Genomic DNA, 23,485 nt, shown 5'->3' on the forward strand with positions numbered 1-23,485 from the left:
TTTATATTATAACATAATCACCCATAATATTCTGTTAAAACTTGTGCCAAGTGATTATTATGATTAATTAAATTCATTGGGTCTCTCACACTCTCCCATTGGAATATTAAAATCTCTCGCATATTCGATCACAATGTCAGATAAAAGTGAAAACATTTATAGATAAACGTAATTTGTATTGTTTTATGAAAAATCTCGATCGACAATTTCACATTAATTAATCGTTAATCGCGTGTATGATATAAAATGTAAAAAGAATACGAAAAGAAAAAGGAAGAGTTGACGAGCTGACGAAGGGAAGAGTGCGTTAGTCATAATTTTAAGACCACGTGATTCTATTCCATATTAATTATAACTAATTATATCCCGTGCATACACGGATATTTTAAAATTATTATTTGATCATATCTTTTTTTTACTCCATATAAATATTTCTCCCGTTAAAGCTAATGTATAATTAATAAATCATGAACACACTTATTTAATCATCTAATATGAAATTTCTGTCCTGCTACGTTTACATACTTTATATGCTATTTTGCATTAATTATTGATATAATATTGATTTGATTAAAATATTTTCAAAATAGTTTTGAACAAATTATTATTACTATTATTGTCATATAATGTAATCCAATATATTTTTTCATACATAAACCATTTATAGAGAATGGTAGAAAATAAAAAAAAATAAAAATTAAAGTAGATATATTTTAAGAAATAGAATTTTGGCGGGAAAAAATTACACCAGGAATTGACATGAGTCATTTCTAGTGTCTGTTTTAGTATAAAGTAATAGATTTTTGACGAGCTGACAAAAGGAAGAGTGCGTTGATCATGCTTCTGAAGGTGATCAGTCATTTAACTTTCCGATAGTATGAAATAGAGGTAAGATAAAGAATGGGGCCTTAATCATCTTTGCAATATTTTATCGTTAAGGATTTGATTTTCTTTTCAACGTTAAGGACACGTAAAGTATATTCTGTCCAAAATTAAATAATGAATCTGAAAGATAGTCCCCATGGTTAATAAGTAATTAGTCTCTTACACAAGTCAACATATTATTTGTGGTGCAATAAACAAGAAGTCAATTGATTCCTGACATGTGTCACAGCAAAAGGGTGAATTAAATATACTCCCTCCGTCCCGGAATACTTGACCTGTTTCCTTATCGGGCCGTCCCTTTATACTTGACCTGTTTCTAAAAATGGAAATATTCTAACAATATTATATTATTTCTTACTTCACCCCTATTAACCCACCTACCCCCTACTCCATACAAAAAATAATTAATAATTCAACTCATACTCTCCCCCAACCCCACCTCTTAACCCACCTCCCACTAACTACATTAAAATAATACCCCACTATCAACTACTACCTATTAAATTAAACACCAATGATGTCTTGGCCTAGTGGTTAAGACTGAGGGCCTGTGTGCAATAGGTCTCAGGTTCGAATCCCCTCGTCCCCATTTGTAATTTATATTGCCCTTGTGGCTCATTCGCACCAAAAAAAAAAACCTATTAAATTAAATAAGTCAATTCAAGTCCCTTAAACTCTGTGCTGGTCAAACCGGGTCGAGTATTCCGGGACGGACGGAGTATCTATTTTTATCTTGTAAATTAAAAATTCAATTAGAAATATAATCTAATAATATATATTGTGTAACTAAAAATTTGATTTATGGAGTAATATTATTTGCTAAAATTCTAATACGAAGTAATATATTTTTGTGTACTCTATATTTTGATTATTGCTACGGAGTACTACTTAATTGTTGCTGGATCTATATTTCTATACCAAAACAATCTATACATTTGATAACATTCTTACCGTACTCAACATATATTTTACCTTTTTTTTTTTGCTTATAGTGATCTTAACAATTTGAACGGATCCAACAATCTTAAACAATCTAATTTTTTTAAAAATTACTTATGTTCTTAAATTATCAGGGTAACTCGTATTAAATCATTGTCATCAAATCACCTAAGTAACTCGTATTAACTCATCATCATCAAATTAAGGATTTGTCTTGTTGGTCAATGGCTGATGTTTATTGTTTTCGTGTTATTTTTCTTTATGTTTTACTTTTCTTTTTATTTTTGTCTATTGCTTGTACTTTATTTAGAGGTTTTTGCCTCTTTTATTCACCAAAAACATAGAAAAATCAAGTTACGGCTAATTTTTTTCCCCGGTGCAAACAAAAAAATAGGACGGGAAAGAGAAAATAGAGTACAAATGTCCTTTTTAAAATAAATTCATACGGAGTATAAGAAGTATGTGAATGTACTTTTTAAAAAAAAAAAGCCTATATAAAATATGCATATTTTTGGAAAAAAGTTAAATATTGTAATTTAAAATTTATGATAGAAGTATTATAGATTTCCTCCCTTTTATTTATTAATTCTAATAATATTGTATACATGTTAAAAAAACTAATACTTCCTAAATAAATACAAAATACAAATTTAGGAAGTATTAATTCAATATAAATTTTCAGATTTTAAGTAAATGATTTAAATTGTTTTTCATTTTATTTTTAAGTTGTGGTTAAAGGTTAGGTGACTTAACTTCTCGGAAAGAGAAGTTGAGGTCCTAAAGGGTGAAAAGAAATGGTGCACCTCTTAAAGGGCAAAAAACTCAAAATGTGAGTCCCTAAACATTAGCTTAACTCGTACGAAATAAATAATTTATGTTTAGTGAAAAATATTTAATTAATCATCTAAATTTTAAATATTCTTTCGACTTACAAAAATTAAAATCTCACATTACTTGCAAACTTGTAATATCCCTAGACATCGTCCGGGTCAATTACTAGTTTTGGAAAATTGTTGTATGGTTTCGTTTAACTTTGAATACTTTGTTTTTATATGTACAAAGTACAACCCTTATCACTTTATGAGAATATATGTCCTAAACTGAATTAATTTAGAAACGTATGGCAGAATTACGTGTCCATATGTGTAATTAGTGTTTGATTTAGCTAAATATATTATTAGCTTTATATATGTAGTCTCGTAGGCTTTATGTGTGATTTTCCTTGATTTCTACATACTATTTGTTTGGGCTCCTAATTGAATATCAAATGGGCCATTAAGTCCAAAGCCCAAGGGCTCACAACAACAACATCAAACCCACTACATTCCAAAAGGAGCTATTCAGCCGCCAATCAAGGCCCAAGGCCCACTTGCAATAAATAACCTAAGGGGATTTATTGTACAAACACTATAAATAAGCCGCCAGGGCTCACATACCAAGGCACGTCCATTTCACGCCTTAAAACTACTCTTCTAGAGAACTTCTCTCTCTAGAATCCGAGCATTGTTCTTACTTAGGCATCGGAAGGGCTTTCCTCGGAAACACCCCCGAGGCCAGTAACTTGTTTATTGTGCAGGTTGACTTGGACACGACACATTCGAGCTAGCAAGATCTTCAACACACACAAAAGGGCCTTCATTCGAAGCCCATTGTTTCATCCACTTCAACACCGGAACAATTTGGCGCCGTCTGTGGGGAGGAACACTTGAAAGCTCCGAAAAACACTTCACTTTTCACGTAAAAAATGGAAATTCCCAACAATGACAACCAGGTGGGAGAGGTCCTCATCCAAACGGATTCGGAATCTGTTGACCCTGATTTTGGTTGATGACAAATAGCAAACTTCCTGATTAAAGTTTCTGGTGTGTCTACAAGTAAAGTGTTTCTGTTCCAGAGGGGAACTTGAGATGGCTGATGATGTTCCTGAGGTGGAATGCGCAAAGCTAGGAACTACAAACTTACAGACATCAGAGGAACAACAAATGCAGAGAAGGGTGAAGTTTCCATATGATGAGTGCCTCTGTCCCTTTGGAGGAACTCACCTGTTCCAGAGAGGAACCATTGCAGCTGCTGAGTGGTAGCTCCAATAAAAGGATAAACACGAAGCTAGGTAGCTAAATACTCTTAGATTTTGTGTAAAATAATAACAGCTATAAGATAAGTTATGGAACTATAGGATATTTAATTAAATATTTATTAAGATTTTATCAAAATATTTAGTAGCAAGTTTTAAGGAAAATTAAATAAATAAAATTTACTTTAATAAAATCTGTTTTTATCCTTCTTGTCAAAACAGTTTTGCTTTCCCTAAAACTTCTCCTAAAATATCTGATTTGATTTCAGTAAATATTTTCACAAATCTTTTAGTGGTTGACAAAGTCTAAACCACGATTTTCTCTAAAAACCGTTTTAAGGGAAGTGGTCTTCCCTTGATCCACAAGTCATGGATCGTGGAGACCAAGTATGTAGGAGTGTGGGCAGTTGAGATTTGAAGGGAACTAACCCTAAGGATCATCTCTATATAAAGAGTCGTTTTCCTTCTGGTAAAATTATCACAAATATTCTACTTACTTTCTTATCTATCAAACGCTTTCAAAAGAGTTTATAAAATTGATTTGTGTCCTAGCAAAATTCAAGTTCCTAAGTTCCATAAATATCTAAAAGCTTTATTATTATCTAGAGTCTTGAAAACAAATTGTAATCTGAGTGAGAGTAGATTGAGTAATCTTGTAAAGACTTTTGAGTTAAAGTCGAGAAAAGAGAGAAGCAAAAGAGGGTAGTCAGAGTCGATTACTGTGAGAAACTTGAGTTAGAGAGGAACTCAAGTTGTTATATTATTGTAATTGAGGAATTATCTTAATATAAAAGAGTTTTGAGGTTTTCTCTTCTTGATTAGTGTCAAGAAGTTTCCTCAAATTGAGTAACTTTTGTTTCTGTGTTTTTCAGTTCCTTTAATTGCTTTAAAGTCGAAAGAAACTCACTAAAGTTCCAAACACAATTCACCCCCCCCCTCTTGTGCGTGTTCCTATTAAACTATCAATTGGTATCAGAGCCAATACTCAATAAAAATACAGGAAACCCTGTTTGAGTCTAGTTCCTGATAGTATGAATACACAAGAGAAACTGGAAGAAGGCTACTCCACGCAAAGGCCACCTATGTTCAATGGAAAATTCTACTCATACTGGAAGAACATAATGGAGATATTCATCAAAGCGGAAAATTACCAAGTTTGGCGTGTGATTGAAGTTGGAGACTTCGAGGTAACAAAGACCAATGCAGAAAACGAGGTAGTTCCTAAACCAATGTCTGAATTCTCTAAAGAAGATTTTGATAAATATGAGATGAATGCTATGGCAATTAAAATCTTGCATTGTGGACTTGGACCCCATGAACACAATAGGGTCATGGGGTGCAAGAACGCAAACAAATTTGGGAATTACTACAAGTAACCCACGAAGGAACTAACGAAGTTAAACGTTCCAAAATTGATCTGTTAATGTCTAAATATGAGAGATTTGAAATGCTTTCAAAAGAAACTATTCAAGAGATGTTTACTCGTTTTACTAACATAACAAATGAATTAGTTTCCCTTGGTAGAATCATTCCCACAGATGAACAAGTAAGAAAAATACCCTCAAGATGATCGTTGGAGAACAAAGGTCACAGCACTGTTTGAGACCAAGGATTTTACAAAATTCAACATTGAACAACTTGCTGGTTCCTTGATGACTCATGAACTGCACCTTGGAGCTGTTGTTCCTGAGAGCTCCAGAAACCGAGGGCTTGCTCTAAAAGCTGAGGAACTCGATGATTCTGAACCAGATGAAGAAGAGGATGCTATGCTGGTCAGAAGAATGAGAAAGCTCTACAGGAACTTCAAACCTGGCAACCAGAAAGGAAGGAACTTTGCAAGGAAAACTGTCAGTTCCAAAATTGAGCAAGGTTGCTTCAAATGTGGAGAAACTGATCACCAAATTTGTGAGTGCCCTCAGTGGGAAAACGACAAAAGAAAAGGAAAGGAACAGGTCAAGGAACGCTACAATAAATCCACCTTCAACAAGCCTAACTTTAAAAAGGCTATGATAGCTGCATGGGGCGAAGAAACTGATTCAGAAGATGATGAGGAACAACCAAATGAAGAAACTGCAAATCTTTGCCTTATGGCAAGAACAGAAGGAACTGAACCAGTTCCATCAGAAGAAGTAAGTTCCTCCACTCTTCAGTGTCTCTCAAAGTCAAAACTAATTGAACTATTGCTAGAAACTCTAGATGATTACAAAAAGCTAAGTATTTTGAAAGCACAAAGTGATAGAGCCTTGGAACTCAGTAAAGATCACATAAATTATCTGAACAACATTAGACCCGATGTTCAAGGCAGGTTCTTTGAATTGCTAGATAGAAATACCTCTATTAATGAGTCTTTTGAGAAAATTAGAAATGAGAACATACTTCTACAAGTGCAACTCAGTCAATATAAGATGTTTAACCTAAGTTTAGATCCTACAAAATCCTTGGAGATTAACATGGGAGTTTTTAACATCGACTTAGAAAGATTGAACAAAGATCTGATCACCACAAAGGAACAGAAAGAGAAACTAGAGAGGGAATTGGCCATGGCTAGGGCACAGAAACAACCACCTAAAGTTCCCCCCGAGTGGATTGAGAATGCTCAATCCAAGAGAACAGAAGGTTTAGGTTACAATCACAAAACCAGTCATAAGAAAAAGTATGTGGAACTCCCAAGTGTAAAAGTCTGTTTCTCATGTGGCAGTGGAAATCATGTAAGAACTGAATGCTCTAAAATGAAGGAACTAGATCAAAGAAACATAGATTATGTAAAGAAAAAGTGGGTTAAGAAGTCAGACATTGTAGTTGAAAAAGAACTCGAGGAAACCCGAGTTCCTGTAACTAACCCTTGATTTCTTTACAGGTTCTAGTGAAGAGGAACAGCTCGTGGTATCTCGACAGCGGGTGTTCCAAACACATGACAGGAGACAAATCTAAATTCCTCTCACTAGAAGCCTACAATGGAGGAACTGTGACCTTTGGAGACAACATGAAAGGAGAAATTGTCGGAATTGGAAAAGTCGGAAGGTCAAGTTCCTATGCCATTGAAAATGTATTTTTAGTCGAGAGTTTAATGCACAGTCTACTAAGTATTTCTCAATTTCGTGACAAAGGAAACTCTGTAAGTTTTACTTCTGAAAATTGTCAAATCATTAATAATAACACTGGGAAGGTTATCTTGGAAGGAACTCGTAAAGGGAACACATATTCAGTGGATCTCAATACAGTTCCCATGAACAATTTAACTTGCCTCAGTGCCTTTGAAGAATATTCCCTACTATGGCACAGGAGGATTGGACATGCTAGTTTCTCACTGCTTGACAAACTAAGATCAAAGGAACTAGTTCGAGGACTCCCCTCAATCAAGTTACTAAATGATAAAGTTTGTGATGCATGTGCAAAAGGCAAGCATGTCCGAAGTTCCTTTAAGCCTAAGAAATTGGTAAGCACCACAAAACCATTGGAACTCATCCATATGGACTTGTGTGGCCCAATGAGAATTCAAAGCAGAAGTGGGAAAAAATATGTTTTGGTTATTGTTGATGATTACTCTCGTTTTACTTGGGTCATATTTCTAACAAGAAAAGATGAAACGTTTGATGAGTTTGTTGCATTTTCAAAGAAAATCCAGAAAACTACTGGTCATCAACTGATCCATATTAGATCTGATCATGGAACAGAATTTGAAAACTACAAATTTGATGAATACTGCAAGGAACAAGGTATGGACCACAATTTCTCAGCTCCTAGAACTCCACAACAAAATGGAGTTGTTGAGAGGAAAAATAGAACCTTAGAAGACATGGCAAGAACCATGTTAATAGCCAGTTCCTTGCCTAGGAACTTCTGGGCTGAAGCAGTTAACACAGCTTGTTATATTGTAAATAGAGTTATGATTCGAGCAATCCTAAACAAAACTCCCTATGAGCTACTAAAAGGTATAAAACCCAACATCTCTTACTTTAGAGCTTTTGATTGTAAATGCTTTGTTCACAATAATGGCAAAAGAAACTTGGGAAAGTTTGATGAAAGAAGTGATGAAGCAGTGTTCTTAGGTTATGCCTTAAATAGCAAAGCCTACAGAGTATATAATAAAAGGTCAATGTGTGTAGAAGAAAGTGTACACATAATTTTTGATGAGTCTAACAAATTTGATGCAGCACAGGAACAAGAAAGTTTCGAAATTGGTTTGTCACGTGTCTCAGATAATGATGAAGAGATTCACCCAATCAGACAAACAGCTAAAGAAATAGTTCAACAGAACCAACAAGTTCCAATTCAAGAGGAACAACCAGAAGGTCCAGTTCCAGAAGAACCAGAAATAGCATCTGAACCCGAGGAACTCCATGGCACACAACAAGGAACTGAGGTCACAGAAGGAACAGAAGGAGCTACTACAACACCAGTTGCACAATTTCAACCCAAACCTTGGAAGCACCAGAGTTCCCATCCAATAGAACTCATTATGAGTGATATTAGAAAAGGAACTCAGACGAGATCTCAACTAAGGAGCTTCTGTGCAACTCATGCATTCCTCTCCATGATTGAACCAAGGAACCACAATGAGGCCTTGGAAGATGCTGTCTGGATAATTGCCATGCAAGAAGAGCTGAATGAATTCAAACGGAACAAGGTATGGCACATGGAACCCAAGCCAAAACATCAAAAACTGATAGGACTGAAATGGGTGTTCCGGAACAAGAAAGATGAACATGCAACAATCATAAGGAACAAGGCAAGGTTAGTTGTAAAAGGTTATAATCAACAAGAGGTATTGACTTCGAAGAAACCTTTGCTCCTGTTGCTAGACTAGAAGCCATTAGAATCTTAATTGCCTTTGCTGCATTTATGGGTTTTAAACTTTATCAAATGGATGTTAAGTGTGCCTTTTTAAATGGGTTCCTAGAAGAAGATGTATATGTGGAACAACCACCTGGCTTTGAAAATCTTGAATTTCCAAACCACATATACAAGCTAGATAAAGCACTCTATGGACTAAAATAAGCTCCCAAGTCTTGGTATGAAAGACTTTCAAAGTTCCTTTTACAAAATGATTTTAAAATAGGTAGAATAGACAAAACCTTGTTTCTAAAATCAAAAGGAACTGATTTATTAGTTGTTCAAATTTATGTAGATGATATATTATTTGGGGCAACTAATGAAAAACTGTGCAAGGAATTTGCTAACCTAATGAGCAATGAATTTGAAATGAGCATGATGGGGGAACTCAACTTTTTCCTTGGTCTACAAATCAAACAAACAGAGGATGGAATCATGATCCACCAGCAAAAATATGTGAAGGAACTCCTAAAGAAATATAAGCTGGATTCTGCTAAAGTGAACCACACTCCCATGGGAACAGCCACCAGATTAGACACAGGTCCCAATGGAAAAAGTGTAAATCAAACGAAGTATAGAGGTATGATTGGATCACTCCTATATTTAACTACTAGTAGACCTGACATTTCTTTCAGTGTAGGACTATGTGCAAGATTCCAATCCAATCCAAAGGAGTCTCACCTAACTGCTGTAAAAAGAATACTTAGATATCTCAAAGGAACTGATGACCTATGCCTATTCTATCCAAGAAGCGGATCATTTGAGCTAAAAGGATATGCTGATGCTGATTATGCAGGTGACCTAGTAAATAGAAAAGGCACATCAGGTATGGTACAGTTCCTAGGTTCATGTATGGTTTCTTGGGGTTCCAAGAAACAGAATACTGTTGCTCTATCCACAGCTGAAGCTGAGTATGTAGCTGCTGCAGCTTGTTGCTCACAAATTCTATGGATAAAACAACAGTTAAAATTGATTTATAAAATTGAAGAGTTTATAAAATTGATTTGTGTCCTAGCAAAATTCAAGTTCCTAAGTTCCATAAATATCTAAACCTACTTTCTTATCTATCAAACGCTTTCAAAAGAGTTTATAAAATTGATTTGTGTCCTAGCAAAATTCAAGTTCCTAAGTTCCATAAATATCTAAAAGCTTTATTATTATCTAGAGTCTTGAAAACAAATTGTAATCTGAGTGAGAGTAGATTGAGTAATCTTGTAAAGACTTTTGAGTTAAAGTCGAGAAAAGAGAGAAGCAAAAGAGAGGGTAGTCAGAGTCGATTACTGTGAGAAACTTGAGTTAGAGAGGAACTCAAGTTGTTATATTATTGTAATTGAGGAATTATCTTAATATAAAAGAGTTTTGAGGTTTTCTCTTCTTGATTAGTGTCAAGAAGTTTCCTCAAATTGAGTAACTTTTGTTTCTGTGTTTTTCAGTTCCTTTAATTGCTTTAAAGTCGAAAGAAACTCACTAAAGTTCCAAACACAATTCACCCCCCCCCCCTCTTGTGCGTGTTCCTATTAAACTATCAGAATCCGACGGAGGGGAACAGCTGCACTCAGTGGCGAGATCGCAGCTAACAAGGGCCACCGCCACAACCAGCAGACCACTCCCTTCTCGGGAAGAGCTCGCTGCGGCCATGACCATCATGCAGAACTTCCTCTTCAACGAGAAAGAACAAGCCCAAGCAGCAGCACGGCGAGAAGCGAGGAGAGCTGGGCGACAGATCTTGCTGAACATGCCCTCGACTGACGAGGACAATGCGAGGCCCGAGCAAGATCTCTCCACAATGTCAGAAACGCACCTGATGACAAGGTGGAGAGAGAGCACGTGGGACACGCAGCAGAGAGCTGCACAGCAGCCAGAGTGGTTCGCAACACCGTCTCCAACACCGCAAGCTCTCCAAAGCGGGGCAAGTGATCACACTCGGATCCGAAGCTCGGTCCATAGCAGACTGCGACCTTCGGTTCATGATAGGCTGGGCAGCCCCTGTGGATCCAGTAGAAAACCCGAAGGCAGTGGCCAGTCGAGAAGGAGAAGGAGAAGTGACCGAACTCCTAGCCCCCTACACGCCCCCGAGCAATCCCTTAGAGGGAACTCGAAGAGCGAAGGTATCAGGGCGAGGCTGGGAAAGAGGATCATGACTCCAGCATCATCCCCATTTTCGGACGACATTGTCATGGAGACAATTCCCAAAGTGAGGCTGCCAGCACACTTGACATACAGCGGGGTTATGGATCCGAGGGATCACGTCATCTCCTATGAGCAACAGATGTTTCTAAGTCCCTACTCCGAAGCCTGTTGGTGCAAATACTTCCCAACCACGCTGATAGGAGTTGCGGGAGAATGGTTCAGATCGCTGCCGAAGGGATCGATCAAAAGTTGGAAGAAGCTGAAGAAGAGGTTCTGTGTGCAGTTCGTGAGCAACAATCTCCCAGAACGAACCACTGCCGAGCTGACTTCTATACAGCAAGAAAGGGACGAGAGCCTACGAGACTTCATGGCCAGATTCATGAAGGAATCCACCAACATTCCGAACCTTCAGCCAGACGTGGCAATCTTCGCCTTGAAGCACGCGCTACGGGAGGGAAAGTTCCGAGACAAACTGACAATGAAAAACCCCTCCAAGATAGCGAACGTGCTCCAAATGGCGGATGCGTTCATCAGAACAGAAGAGTTCAACAAGGCAGCAGCAAGGCTAAGAGGATCCTCGGATCCGAAAGATAACAAAGCAAATCAGAGTAAGCCCGAGGGCAACTCGAGAAAGGGGAAAGAGAAGGTGGTGCGAGAGAGGCGAGCCCAAAGAAAGATGGGAAAAAGGGTGAATTTCAACCCAAATACACCAACTACACTCCACTCGCCATACCCCGAAGAGAAATTTTCAATCTCCACAAAGATGATGAAAAGTGGAAGCTACCAGACAAGCTCAGATCCAACCCCTTCCGTAGGAACAAGAACAAGTGGTGTGAGTTCCACGATGACTTCGGCCATACCACTGAGGAATGTAACTCGCTGAAGGACAACATCGAGGACCTCATCCGCCGAGGCTACCTAAAGCAATACTTGCTCGACCGTAGAACGGAGAGGGAAGAAAAAGAGAAAGCAACGTCCGGAAAGCTGCAAGAGCAAGCCCAGAGAAGAGTCCATGAGACCGAGGGGCAAAAGAAGAAACCAATTCTCGTGGTGTTCGGAGGACAAAGGTCCGGCCACGCCAGCAAGAAACACTTAAGAGCTCTCTCCCACCGAGTCAACTTCAGCAGTGTTGGGGAGAACCAGTCTACCCCCCCCCCCGAACATGACCTTCACTGCTGATGACTGCCTCGGGACCCAGTACAAACATGACGACCCGTTGGTGATCGAAATGGATCTCAACAACCACAATGTCCACAGAGTACTAGTCGATGGAGGAAGCGCCGTCAATATCATCTTCAGGAATTGTTTCGAGCAGCTCATCCTCGAAGGGGGAGAAGAGTCACTGACCAAGGTCAGCTACCCATTGATCGGATTCAACGGATCCGCAGCTATTCCCCGAGGAAAAATCACCCTACCCGTCACAATCGGCCAAGGCCTGGCGGCGAGAAACGTCCGAGAATAATTCCTGGTGATGGACTGCGACTCAGTGTATAACGTCATCATGGGACGAACCATGATCCACAAAATACAAGCAGTCCCATCCACATACCATCAGATGATGATGTACGTCTCGGATGCAGGCTTCGCCGAGCGGATAAAAGGCGACCAAGAGGTGGCAAGATCAACCTGTCACACGGCCATCCGAAAGCCGAAGCTAGGAGACAGTCCTGAGGACGAAGATGAGAAGAGCCCTCCCCCAGGTGGAGAAAAAGAGGCCAAGAGGAGAAAGGCAGAGCCGAGCAGTCTGGTAAAGCCCGCAGAGGTTGATGCTCGACCAGAGACCCTTTCCCCCGAACCAGACCAAGAAATGGAAGACATTCCCCTAGAGGGTGATTCAGACAAAAGTATCCGAATAGGCAGAGGCCTAGGCTCGGGACTTCGAATAGAGTTGATCCAATTGCTGAGGGATCATAAAGACATCTTCGCGTGGTCGGCGGATGACATGCCAGGGATAGATCCAAAGATGATCTGTCACAAGCTGGATGTCAGTCCCAAGCTCGGCCAATCAAACAGAAGAAAATAAACTACTCCTCGGAGAAAAACAAAGCTATCGCCGAAGAAGTAAAGAAACTGCAAGAGGCAGGCTTCATCGAGCCATGCATGTACCCAAGTGGTTGGCCAATGTGGTCATGGTCAAGAAAGCGAATGGCTCATGGCGCATGTGCGTCGATTTCACTGATCTGAACCGAGCCTGCCCAAAAAATTGTTATCCCCTCCCGAGGATAGATCAGCTAGTGGACTCAACCAGTGGCCATGCATTGCTGAGCTTCATGGACGCCTTTTCAGGTTACCACCAAGTGTTCATGCACCCTGACGACAGAGCGAAGACCGCCTTCATCACAAGCGCGGGAGTGTTCAACTACAGAAGGATGCCCTTCGGACTGAAAAATGCCGGAGCCACCTACCAAAGACTAGTTGATCACGTCTTCGTCGATCAAAAGGGAAGGAACGTCGAGGTTTATGTGGACGATTCCATAGTAAAAAGCGTGAAAGAAGAAGATCACATCAAAGACTTGGCTGAGACCTTCGCCAACCTGAGGAAATACAACATGAAACTGAACCCGAAGAAATGTGTCTTCGGGGTAAAGTCAGGAAAGTTCCTCGGATTCATGGTGAGCGAAAGGGGACTAGACGCGAACCCGGACAAGGTCCAGGCCGCGCTAGATTTTCCCGAGCCGAAGACAAAGAGAGACGTGCAAAGACTAACAGGCAGGTTAGCCGCACTATCGAGATTCATATCGAAAGCTTCGGATAAAGGGGCACCCTTCTTCAAAGCTCTCAAACCTAAGACCCTCCCAGGAGGAGAAGCAGAACCCATCAAAAAGAAAGGCGTCCCGAGGAAAGTGGACCCCGAGTTGACATGGGAACAAGAGCAAAGAGACGCATTCCAGCAACTCAGGGCTCACTTAGCTCAACTGCCGACGCTAGCCAGGCCAAAAGAAGGGGAAACTCTGTACTTGTACGTCGCAGTCAGCCCCGAAACCGTAAGCGCAGTGCTCCTCCGAGAGTAGGAAAAGAAACAATAGGCAATCTATTTTACCAGCCGAACCTTGACAGACGCCGAAACTCGGTACCCGCTCATTGAGAAAGTAGCATACGCGGTGGTGGTAGCAGCTCGGAAACTGAGACCCTATTTCGATTCCCATCAAATAGTGGTGCTAACTGACCAACCACTGGAAAAAGTGCTAGACAAAATAGAGAGATCGGGAAGATTGGCTGCATGGGCTTTCGAGCTATCTGAGTTCGGGATCAAGTATCAACCAAGGACGGCCATCAAAGCGCGAGCGCTCGCAGACTTCTTGGCCGAATGCTCATATCAGGAAATGCTAGATGACACCAAAAAGACATGGGAGGTCTACACTGACGGATCTTCCACTGTGAACGGCTCGGGAGCCAGAGTAGTACTGATACCCCCAGTGGGAAAGAGCATAAAGTACGCCCTAAAGTTCGGTTTCAAAGCAACCAACAATGAGGCTGAATATGAGGCCGCAATCGCAGGAATAGAGCTGTGCTTATCTCTGGAAGCCGAACATGTTTGTCTCAAGACTGATTCTCAGCTCGTAGCCAACCAGATCCGAGGGGAGTATGAGACCAAATGGCCAAGCATGACAGCTTACCTAGCAAAAATCAAATCCTTAACGTCAAATTAAAGATCCTTCGAAGTCATACTCATCCAAACTTGCAAGTTCAACGCTCACCGACCTAAACAGGTCAGTCCATGTGGAAGTACACCAAGAAAGAAGCATTGACATGCCACCCCCCACAGTGTGCAATGTGCGTCCTGAACCGAGCTGGATGGACGCAGTCATTGCGTACAAAGAGAGGGGAGAACTTCCCGAAGACAAGCTGCAAGCAAGGAAGCTGAAAAGGTTCAACCAGTGGTTCATCATTGACGCCAACGGAGAGCTCATGAGGAAGTCATTCTCAGCCCCACTGCTGAAGTGTGTAGGCCCAACCGATGCCGATTATATCCTAAGGGAAATCCACCTTGGCATATGTGGAAATCACATCGGAGGCAGGGCACTGGAACACAAGGCATTAAGGGCCGGATTCTGGTGGCCCACCATGGTCTCCGAAGCAAAGGCGCTGACAAGGAAATGTGAGAAATGCCAAAAGTTCGCACCTGCAATCCACCAGCCAGCCTAAACCCTGCAAGCAACACTCTACCCCTTACCATTTGCACAATGGGGTTTGGATATCATCGGTCCATTGCCTTCGGCTGTGAATCAGAAAAAGTGGCTGATTGTAGGGGTCGACTACTTCATTAAGTGGATTGAGGCCGAAGCAGTCTCATCCATTACGGAACAGCATGTCCGTAAGTTCATTTGGCAAAATATCATCACAAGGTTCGGAATACCGAGGCTAATGGTCTTTGACCATGGGAAGCAATTCGACAACACACCACTGCAAAGATGGTGTGAACAGTTCGGCATCCGCCTCGCCTACTCAGCAGTGTGCCATCCTCAAAGCAATGGCCAAGCCGAAGCCGCAAACAAGCTCATCCTCAATGCACTCAAGAAGAGAGTCGAAGACGAAAAGAGCAAATGGCTAGAGGAGCTCCCTGGAACACTCTAGTCCCTTCTGACCGAATCCTTAGATCTACTAGATGAGGCTCGGGACAAAGCCAGAACTCTTGATGCAGCTTATCAGCAAAGAGTCAGCAAGCACTATAACCGAAGAGTCAATGCCAGACCTCTAAAGGTCGGTGATCTAGTGCTCAGAAATGCTGCTGCAGTTCAGAAGGGAAAGATCCACGGGAAACTCTCGGCAACATGGGAAGGACCATACATCATCCACTCTGAAAAGAGGACTGGCACCTTTATGCTTAAACAGTTAGACGGAAAAATCTTGAAGAACCATTGGAATGCCGATGTTCTCAAGAAATATTTTGTATGATCCCACCCCTCCTTTTGTACTCCAAGTAAGTCGTTTAATGAGAAAAGGAAAGCTACTGGCACCATGTGTTTCATTAAACATATCCCTATGTCTTTTTTATTCTTCTATCACTATGTTCTTATTCGCATGCATGCAACTTCGGATCTGATCAATCCGAAGCTAAAATCAACCCGAAGTAGCCATTTCTTGGGGTCAAAAAGCCCAAGAAATAGCTAACTCAAGACAACCCGCAAGGTACCGTCCAGAATCCTCGGATTCGCGGTACCCAGGGATATTCTGTTCGCAACAAAGTCTCTCAAGCACAGTTATAAAGAGCTCGGCTCAAATCCACTGATCCCCGAAACTCATAACTAAGAGTCAGACTTGCGACTTCTTGCCCAGGTTTCCGAACCACAAGAAGTCGGAAGAACGGAAGTGGACATTAAAAGAGCTCAAAAGCAGACTCGACAAATTCACGAATCTGAAGAGCTCAGAAGCAGACTCTAGACATGTCCACAAACGATAAAAGAGCTCAAAAGCAGACTCGACAGATCCACGGATCTGAAGAGCTCAAAAGCAGACTCCAAACATATCCAATACGGGAAAAGAGCTCAAAAGCAGACTCTCAACAGATCCACGGATCTGAAGAGCTCAAAAGCAGACTCTAAACATCTCCAGCGCTACAAAAGAGCTCGAAGCAGATTCGGAAGCAAACCGAGTCCCTTAACAAATCCATGGATTTGAAAGACTCACAAATAAAGAAACGCCTTAATAAATCTACGGATTCAAGGACAAAAGAACTAAATACTTCGGAAGTAGCAGAAGAGATGAAGAGGAAGCAGCCAATTAACAAACAATCATCTTTTATTCAATGTTTGGGGGGAAAATACAAGCACATCAATCAACTCGGTATATACCCGAGGACCCTCAAAAATTGAAAATAAAAATGAACAGTTAAATCGACAGCCATCAACAGACTAAAATCGGCCTACCGAAGTACACAGAAAGCAAAAATTATTAAAAGTACAACGCAGCACCGAAGCAAAAGGGGGAAAAGGCAAGCACATATTCGGAGGTCCTCAACTGGAACCAACCGACTCTGAAGAAGACGACTGCCCGAATCCCTAGCTCTTGGGAGCTTCAGAACCACCTCCCTGAGGAGCGTCTTTGGAGGAACCTTCAGCAGTGGTATCACCTTCGGAGTCCGCCTTGCGGATCCGAGCCTCCTAAAGAGCTCTTAGGCGCTCAGCTTCAGCTTCATCGCGATCAGCCTGACACTCTTCCAGATGGTCCTGGGCCCTCATCCAAATTGGAATCTTCTCATTCCAAGGGAAGTGAGGCATATGCTTTGCGAACATTCGCCGAGCACCCAAGATGCCATTCCAGTACTGCTCCCTACACTGATCAGCAGTGTAGAGTTCGGTCCTTCTCTGCTCCAGCTGCCGAATGTACTCGTCCTTCTCCCGGATCGTCTGCTGAAGAACAGGTACCTTGTTGGCCTCACTTTGGACCAGCTCCCGATTCTTGATGAACCACTGAAGCCTAGTCACCGCCTCTTCACGCTCGGATTCCTTGTCCTCAAGCTTGGACTCCATATCTTTGAGAAGCTCGTCTTTTGCCTCAAGTTCGGCAGCGAACTTGGCAGACATGTCTACCTTCTCCTTCTCAAAGTTGGAGATCTTTTCAGCATCCTCCTCGACCCTGAAGGCAAGCTTACCGACTTCTTTACCAATGCCCTCGGATAAATCTCAGGCTTCGCGACTATACTTAAGGTATAGATCCTTAACTTCGGTAAGCTCCCTCAGGATCTGATCAGCCTTCCGATCCAGGACAGGAATATCACGAGCATAAGCCTCCTGGTACTTCTTCAGCTTCCTCTCCTCCACCGTGCTGCACTCCGCAGCAAACGAGGACCAATAAAAGGCCTGAGGAAAAGGTAGAGTTAAAACAAAAATCCAACAGAAACGAAGGAAAGACGCAACAAGCAAACGCATAAACCCAGTTACTCACCTCACCCAGGAAAAACTGGGCCATCATGGTCGGATTCCTCTCCTCGGCCCCAGGAACTCTCCACTGAGGATTAGCCCGAAGAAGATTCTCCCTAGCAGCCTCGGGACCAGCTATAGAGCCAGCATGGACTGAAGGATCCTCTCCCATGGTCGATGGACGAGCGAACCGAGCCATTGTTTCCCTCACTTCCTCGGGAATTCGCTTCAACGGAACGTCCGAGCAAGGATCGGCATGGATCAGTCTATCCAAGGCCGAAGTGGAGGTAGAATCTAGAGTCTCACGAACTCTCTTCGTTCCCCGACCATGCTCGGTTTGTTCCCTCGCGAAATCCGCAGAAAGGGTAACTTTCTCAGCATCCGAGGCTACGGGAACCTCCACATCGGGACCAGTGAGGTCCACCATCACCTTCTCTGGATCCTCCCCCTCAAGCGGGACATCAGCTGATTTTCCTTCCGCTTCGGTCGTGAAGGGGAAATCCGAACCAAGAACGGAGTCAGTCTCAAGCGCCTCCACCGCTTCGGTGTTGTCCTCGACCACGACCTCAGAAGGTGTAATCGGCTTCAACGGAGAAGGAATAGCAGCCTCCTCAGCTAGCGGCTGATCGACAGGCGGCGACTCCGAAACCACCACACTCTTCAATTTTTGCCCTGGCAACGGCATGAAATGAAGAAGATTTTTTGGAGGTGGCATATCTTCCGAAACCGTCCCCTACAAAAGCAACCAAAGGTCAGCTTCGAAAAGGAAAAGCATAGGCACAAGAAAAATGCACTAAAGAAAAAAAAAATCACACCTCCTCCGAAGTATGAGACGCCTTTGCCTTCTTCGGATGCGCAGAAGACCTTAGAAGAGTACTTCCTTTCCTCTTCTTCTGATCCTAAAAAGGAGACCAAACGTCAGTGGACCAGAAGAAATCAAGAAGGAAAGAATAAAGACAGAAAGAGAAGTACCCGGCTCCTCAGAAGAGTGCTATCCATCCGAGTCGGGGACGAAACCGAAGGAACTGCACGCGGCGCAGCGTCAGTTCCAAGACTCTAAAAAGACGGGTCAGGACCAGGACGTTAGCCGACGGCCAACCAAAAACATGAATAGAAACAAACAAAAACCGGAGTTAGAAACACATACCGGATCCGAAGTTGTCTGGAGAGGGCGCAGCACAGTCTTCACCGGAACAACCTCGGGAGAAGAAGCAGAGTCAAACAGATCAGCTCGAGCTTCAGAAATCCGAGCAAGGGTGGAGGGAGACAACACGTAATCCTTCAGCCGAGGATTGCAAGGATTCTCTTTCCCGAACTTGTACTCGGGGGCCGAGTCGTAGATGGTGCGCAAGTCCAAAGAGATGCCCAAAATCTCAGGGTCGATATGCTCGAAACCGTACTCTGCAAAACAAGTTGGAAAAGCAGTCAGATAAACCGAAAAAGGAAGGGGAGGACGAACTCACTAAAACACGGTCCCAGCCGAAGGAAACCTACCCTTGTCAAAAACCCTGCTGAGACCGGCGCAAGCAAGAATGTCCTCCCGAAGAATATAATGAAGGTTCGGAAGCCAGTTGGCGGGCAGTTTATAGTTATCCTCCCGGGCTAGAAACCACTGCAGGAGGTCCTCATAATGTTGGTGCCTCCGATCCGGAGCAGCCACCCCCGACATGTCAGGATCGGGCGTTACAAACCACTTTGGAGGGCGATAGAAGTTGGGGTGCTTCGGATCCGTGGGAACACGAACGAGCAACCATTCCGTCTTCCAATTGTGGTCGGAACTGAGGTACGGGTAAGCAGTGATGTAGTTAGGCTCGCCTTTCTTCCGAGACCTTTTGTTAACAATGGTCCACCAACCGTACCCATCACCCTTGGAGGCATGGTTGAAGGACAGATCATGGAGATCTCTGAAGACGGCCACGGAACAAGGGAAATTCACGAAATCGCACACCCACCGAAATCCGATGATGTGCCTCATAGACTTGGGCGTGAGTTGAGCCAAACTGATGTTGTACGACACCAGGAGCTCGGAAATGAATGGATCCAAAGGAAAACGGAGACCATTTTCCAATTGATGGGTGTACACAGAAATGAAACCCCTCGGTGGATGAGTCACCCGAGGACGCTCTTGATCAGGAAGTTCACACCAGTACCCCATGGCGTGCTGGATCCCATACAGTTCTTCGGCTCTCCGATGATAGGCTCCCAGCTTTGCCTCTACCAGCCAGTTACCATTCACTGACTTCTCCAACGGACCATCGGTTTTAGTGGTCTCATGCAAAATCGAAGCGAACTTGCCCTTCGGATCAGCCTCAGTCCAATGAACATGAAACTCAGGATAAGACTGGCGGTGACCCGAAGAACCAACTCTCTTACCAGAAGCAGCACGCTCGGACCCACTGGATCCGCCAACAGCTCCATCTTTCGAAGCATCCCAACCAGCCGATGCTTTCTTCACCGGCTTTTCCGAGGTCCAACCCCTCAAAGAATTTCGCACCTTTTCCGAGGGAAAATTCCCCCTCTCATCAGAAGGACCCCAACAAACTTACCCTTACCCTTGTCCTTGGCCATGACTGAAGAACCTAAAACTAGGGTTCAGAGGGAGGAGTAGAAAGAAAAGCAAGAAAAAGAGCAGGATTCAGGAAAGCAAGAAAAAGGGCGAGACTCGCAAGCAAATTACCTTCCTCCGACGCGGAATTTGCCGACAGAACGAACGAAGCAAGTTCCCGAAGATCAAAGCTAATCGAAAACCGTAGATCTGAAGAAATGTCAAAGCGGCGATTCACCAGAAAAAGGAGAGCTTGTGAAAAGAAAGGGAAAGTAAAGGTTTGAAGGGAAGTCGCGTCCAGTATTTATAAGAAAAAGAAAGGGGCGCATCAAATCCCTCAAACCCACGATCCCCACTACTCACAACAAGTCACAACACTTGTCATCAATGCAAAAATAACTTCTTTTTGAAAAAAGAGAGGGAACCTTTGGACTTCTGACAGCTGGAAATCCACCCATTTAATCCAAAATGGGCCGGGTCTGGGGGGCATGTTGTTTGGGCTCCCAATTGAATACCAATTGGGCCATTAAGTCCAAAGCCCAAGGGCTCACAACAACAACATCAAACCCACTACATTCCAAAAGGAGCTATTCAGCCGCCAATCAAGGCCCAAGGCCCACTTGCAATAAATAACTTAAGGGGATTTATTGTACAAACACTATAAATAAGCCGCCAGGGCTCACATACCAAGGTACGTCCATTTCACGCCTTAAAACTACTCTTCTAGAGAACTTCTCTCTCTAGAATCCGAGCATTGTTCTTACTTAAGCATCGGAGGGGCTTTCCTCGGAAACACCCCCGAGGCCAGTAACTTGTTTATTGTGCAGGTTGACTTGGACACGACACATTCGAGCTAGCAAGATCTTCAACACACACAAAAGGGCCTTCATTCGAAGCCCATTGTTTCATCCACTTCAACACCGGAACACTATTAAAATTCTCCCTGGCCTCCATTAATTTCTTATTGATTTTTTTTACTGTGCAGTTTTACCGATGCACATCTATATGCAATCTTATTGATTTTCATTATTAGCTTTATATATGCAGTATTGCAGTCTCAAAGGCTTTATGTGTGATTTTCCTTTAATTTCTGCGTAGTATTAAAATACTCCCTCCATTTCTTATTGATTCTTTTTACTGTGCAGTTTTACCGATACATGTCTTTTTTTTTCTTTTTTTTTGGTGAGAAAGGAGGAACCAATACATGTTTATGACCATCAATATCTTTAAGTTTGTATTAGTAAAAATTACAGAGATGTGATATTTTTAAACAAGACCCCAAATGATTATGTTTTTTGATTTTCATATATCTAGGAATCTAGGAAATAGTAGTAGGTTCTTTCAACTTCTAAATAGATATTACATACTTCCACTACAAAATTTTTATCTCTAATGACAACCTAATAACGACGGGTCAAAAATTCCGTCGCAAAACCCTTTTGCAACGACGGGGCTAACAACCAAACAAAGACGAGAGCAATCGTCGCAAATGTCTTTTACGACGGGTTAACGATGGAGTTTCCGTTAATGACGGCCCCCTTTTATGACAGGTTCGCGACATGGAATCCCGTAGTTAATCAACAATTATTAGTCTTTAGCGAGGGGATTTCCCGTCGTTAATGGTACAATTTCTTATAGTGTTCCTCTATTTTTTAATCTCGCAACGTTTGAACTTTTTAAACTATTCACATATTCTACTTTGACTATTGTCCGTGATTTATTTGTAAGATAAAACATAATCATGCGTGATATTGCTAGATTCGTCTCAATGTATATTATTAAGAAGTTGTACGTTCCAGCCACCATTATAATCTCTACACGCAAATATTTTTTTCACAAGCCAATAAGCTAGGAAGAATAGCTCTGGCCCCTAGATGCATGATTCAAGTTGATTTGAAAAAATATCAGCTTTTTATAATATTTGCAAAAAAAAAAAAACTAAAGATATTAATGGTCAAAATTTTGCATTGTCATGTGTAAAAGTGAACAACATTGTCAGAAAAAACGACGGAAAAGTATAAGATTTTAAACAGAAAGAACATTAAAAACGAAATGAGAAATATTTAATTAATGTCAACGGATGCACCACATATGCATGCATGCATGAGAGGCACATGACGTATATGCACCTTCCCTCACATGCATGCTTGTAAATTGTGATGCATATACTGGATATATAATGAATTAATTATGCACCAATGGCAAGAGGGAGATCTATATAAATAATCTACCAATTGCTTAGATCCTTTGCTTATTTTTGGCTTGGAAGAGTTTGTTATTTGTACCAACTTCATTTGTGAATCATTTTTCTCTTTAAATTAGAGCGAAGAAAACAAGGTCACGTAACTAATTCACTAAAAAACATGCCCTTTACCAGTTCTTGATTTGATTACTTTATTTTTTTATTTTGTGTCAACTAAATTCTTTCAAACCCTAGTTTTATGTTGCTTTCGAGTCATACCAAATCTTCTTTAAAAAAAATACTTCAAATTCTCATTCAATACACATCTGTTGACTGCAATTGTAGGACCTCCACTGACTTATCAAATTTCTCCGGAGAAAGTCTTACATGGACGGAACTTCTTACAAATTAAGCCGGTCTAAATTATAGAACCGTTTTAAAAATAGAGGAAAAGAGAATTTCTATTAAATGATTTCATCTTAAAGATTGAAAATTTATAAATTGTAAGAGATATACTTCATCTGTCCCTAAAATATTGCCCCATTACAATTTTTTAGGTCAAATTCGGAAATATAATGTTGACCATGAATTCTCATTACCCTATAAGAAATAATATAGTAATATTTTATCTTGTTAGATTCATTTTGATATATATAATTTTGGAATATTAACCTTTTATAATTTTTACGAGTGTAGAATTAGAGAAATTTACATTTAAATCCGTATTTTAAAGGCCATAAAAAGTCAAATGGGACAATTTTTTAACGACGGAGATAGTGGACTTTGCCATTAGATAAGGTTTCTTGATTTGGTTGGACATACGAATGCATGTTTTGAAGGCTTGAGACTATACTTTGGTTTCGTATTTGAATTGTTTTTTTTAATGGGTACTCCGTATTACTGATAGACATGCAATCTGCAGTTGAATATTGTGCATATATGACCAACTAAATTTGATGAAGAAATTGAAATGTTTTGACTTGATTGGACGGTGGATAGCCTTTAATCTATCCACAATCCTGACATACCATGTGAAT

This window comes from Spinacia oleracea, chromosome 1, assembly GCF_020520425.1.
Source record: "Spinacia oleracea cultivar Varoflay chromosome 1, BTI_SOV_V1, whole genome shotgun sequence".
In the NCBI taxonomy this organism is placed as follows: Eukaryota; Viridiplantae; Streptophyta; class Magnoliopsida; order Caryophyllales; family Amaranthaceae; genus Spinacia; species Spinacia oleracea.